The sequence below is a fragment of the Apis dorsata genome, unplaced genomic scaffold, assembly GCF_000469605.1.
Source record: "Apis dorsata unplaced genomic scaffold, Apis dorsata 1.3 scaffold_196, whole genome shotgun sequence".
Taxonomy (NCBI): Eukaryota; Metazoa; Arthropoda; class Insecta; order Hymenoptera; family Apidae; genus Apis; species Apis dorsata.
Genome location: NW_006263480.1, coordinates 431,689 through 435,448, shown reverse-complemented (window position 1 = coordinate 435,448; position 3,760 = coordinate 431,689). Strand labels below are relative to the sequence as shown.

General features: G+C 30.1%; 1 long non-coding RNA gene across 5 annotated transcripts in view; it reads right to left on the bottom strand.

Annotated features, from left to right (window-relative positions):
* Positions 1–3,760, bottom strand: part of LOC102675040 — a 6,337-nt gene that overhangs the window by 804 nt on the left and 1,773 nt on the right. For 2 of the 5 annotated variants that reach the window (XR_004150347.1, XR_004150350.1), the window contains 2 exons: positions 1,472–1,626; positions 1,134–1,406 (listed from right to left, as the gene is read on the bottom strand). This is a non-coding gene — a long non-coding RNA (uncharacterized LOC102675040). Of the gene's footprint in view, positions 1–6; positions 331–1,133; positions 1,407–1,471; positions 1,627–3,760 lie in introns of those variants that run through there. The other 3 variants (XR_004150351.1, XR_004150349.1, XR_004150348.1) reach the window with 3 other exon arrangements.

Here is a 3,760-nt window from a genome sequence, read left to right as displayed (position 1 = left end):
AAAAAAAAAAAAAAAAAAAGACAAAAAGAGGCAAAAGATATCACGTTTCTTTCTTGTCACAGTTTGTTATTTTTTATCGAACGTATTTCGTCTTCTGTACATCTTAATTTCAGTCGTGTATCACAGGCGATCATAAAACGAGTCGTGCATGCCACCGAAAAAAATTCCAGATATTCGGATGGATTTCCGATAACAGACAACACAGCTATACGTACACAGTGTATATAGGACGCTACTCTGTGGCTGTTCTCGAATGAAACAAATATTGATTCGCTTCAATCGGCGGGTCGCAAAATTGCCTACTTTTCGTGCCATTAATGAAACGAGTATCTAGAATTAAGTAAGTAAATTATAGTCTATTCAAAATCAATTAAGTAATCAATTCAATGTTTGTTATATTGGAAAGATGTTTCGTAAATTATAAACAGATTTAAAAATAATTTTATTGGATCAAAATATTTATTAAAATTTCATGCAGCAAACTTAATTCTCATAATAACTAGATCAATTTTGATCCAAATCGACTTGACAATAATATTAATTAAATAACAAAAATTAAATAACTTTAGATCTATCCATATGGATCACTTTTGATTCAGTCACTGTACTCATACTTTGAGAGTTGATGTTAGAGCATATATCAAATTGTATACCAGGATATCAGCCAAGGAATAAAGATATATCTTTGTATTATTTTTAAAATTCATGATCTAAAATCATTTTTTATTTAATCTATTAATTCTATTTAAAATTTCTAATGAAATACTGTAATTGAAATTATTTTTAATTAAGGTAGAAAATTAAATAAGATATACACAAGTAAAAAGCTTAAATTATAATAATGAATCGTTTTATGTTTTTTAATTATTTCAATGAAGCTATAAAATATAAATAAAATATTAACTAATTAAAAATAAAGTAATTATCAAATAAACAAATAAAAATAAAAAGAAACACAAAATCAATGTAATTTCAGATTAATATAATTTTAATTAATATAATATATGATATATAAGAAATCACTTTTCAACAAATAATATCAATTATTTTATTTATTTTAACCGAACAAGTTTTACAAGTTTTAGTTTTATGTTGATGGCATGTGCTAATTTAAAAAAAAATATATATTGACGTCAATTAAAAAGAAAAGTTTTGATAACATTAACGATGACTTATTCGTAGAGAGTGTAACAGTATCATACCCTCAAGCGTGCCTAGTAATTATCCACCAAAGAAGTTGGTGCACGATGTTTCGCGATATAGCTAAAAGTATCACCGAGTTATCGCTCAAAAGAAACAATGTTCGCTACCTCTTAAAACCCGGCAGCCTCTGGGCGTTTAAGTCCTCAAACCATTCTAATTGAGGTTCCTCCTCGTTACCGCGAAAGAGTTACCGGAAACAATAGCTGGAACAAGTAGATGACAATTGTACGTAGCAAGCAAGCATCCTCGCTAACAAAAGCGTGCCTACCAGTCCTCGTTTTGGCTATCTCTTTCCGTCTCCTTCTTATTTCTCATCTCGCTATTGTTCCCTTGCTATTGCAACGAGCGTCAGCATCAGGTAACGAGTAACGAAGCGTCCTTCGTACCTCTCGAGGTATCGAGACAGCTAGCCCGAAACGTTCCCTGGAATATCGAATAAGAGTAAACTTCTAGGAATCGTAAGAAATCCACTGAAAATTAAGCCACTGGAAAATTACGCAAATACTTTCCAATGTGAAACGATTATATGTATGATATATTTATTGAATTTTATCGAAGTTTAATATATAATATGTGCAATTTACTCGTGTTAGACAGGTTATTATTTTGTGAATTATAAAAAAAACAATTATATTATTGATCAAAAATAATTATATCTATATATCATTGAATTTGTCTTGAAAAACATAACTGGTAATAAAAAATAAAAATAATAATTATATATAATTATTATATAAAATTACTATTTATTTAGAAAGAAATAATTTTTATTCTTTGAAATATTTATTATTTTTCGATTTCTATTTTTTTGATAATTTTAAAATCATCTGAAAAAAAATTTATTAATATAAGGAAATCGTTAATATTTTTGTGTCTCTTTTAATATTTGAAAGTATTTGCTAAATTATATTTAAAAAATCTAAATAAATGATAATTGTGAAAGAAATGAAGAAAAGTCAAATATATAATTTGCATGAGAGAATTTCGATGAAGAAATAAATGATTTTTTTTTTTTACAAAGTATAAAGATGAAAATCTAATCTAATTAAAATCTAATTAAAATATGTAATCAGAAAACTTTTTTCTTTTAAATTCATTACTTTTGCAAATAAATATTACTTATAGTGATTTGCATTAGTAGTTTGAAATAAAATTGAAGAAGTTTATATTAAACATACATCTTTTTAATGAACAAAACAATCATTTAAAAATTATGAAATTGAAAAAAACAAAAATTTTTATGTTTGTCTTATATTTCAATAACAATAAATTATCTGACAATTCCAATAAAAATGTAATGATATTATATTTATATATATATAAACAACTTAACATGAATCGAACATTTTTAAATCTCTTATTATTTATCATAAATTTTAGCATTCAATAACTGTTTTTGTGAGTTATCATCACTGACAATATTGTGACAATTTATAGACAATATTTGTAACGCGAAAGCAACCAAGTATCCGTGCAATTACCGACGAACATCTGTAATTATTTTAATGATCGCCACGAATCGATAGCATCGAAAGTCTGGCCGACGAGTTTCGCTTTACGAAACTAATTTAATTAGTACTTTAAGCATGATGCACACGGTCGCGGATAATAGATGAGGAAAAGGGTGCGATGACAGAAGTGTTGGAGACATAGAGGTCAGATTATCAGAAGAATCCTTTCACGATTAGGCCATTAGTGATATAATTAGCCACACGTTGGAATTTTTAAAAAAGAAAAAAAGAGAGAGAGAGAAATGAATCCTCTATGAAAGGATTTCTACCTAATTTTGCGAGAAAAGGTGAAAGAACGAAGGAAACGAAATATCCTCAGGTCGAACATGGCAGAAACAGAGAAAATTCGCAGAGTTGCTTCGAAGAAAGGAAAAAAAACGAACCGAAGCCGACTTCGCGGAGAGTTACTCGCCTCTCATTTTGCTCGAGTGCTCTCACGAATGAGGAAACATTTCAATTAATTACTGCGTAATTAAAATATGAAAAAGTAGTCATTATCCCACGTTTCCACGTCGGTTACTTGGACAACTTTCCTGCTCGTCACTCCCCTTTCCCTAGTCCGATCTTTCCTTTCGTTCTCCTCGGCATCCATTCGGCAAGAATCGCTTCATCTTCCTTCCAACGCGTTTGTTCCTCTCTCATCTTTTATCACTTCTCTTTTTTTCCTCCCTTTCGCAATCCTGAGCTTCGCATAACTCATTCTCCTGCTTTTTTTTGCCGGCACAGATAATCCATGAGCGTGCGCGCGCGAGTGTCGCGCCTCGTCATCACGGGCATTAATTATACACGTGTCAGGTAACTCCGAGTGGTTACCAGGTAAGCAGCTTGCTAGATGCATACTATGTACATCGTATACTTGCAAAAATAAACATTTTTCCGGGATATACTCACGCTTGACCCGTCACTGACGAACATTTTGCCAACAATCCTGAGACGATCCCACTATGTTATCTTGTCTATAAGATTGTCATAAAAAAATCCGAAGTAAAATATAACTGTCAAGCGTTTTCTTTTTTTTTTTTTTTTAATAAATTAGGCAAAATTTT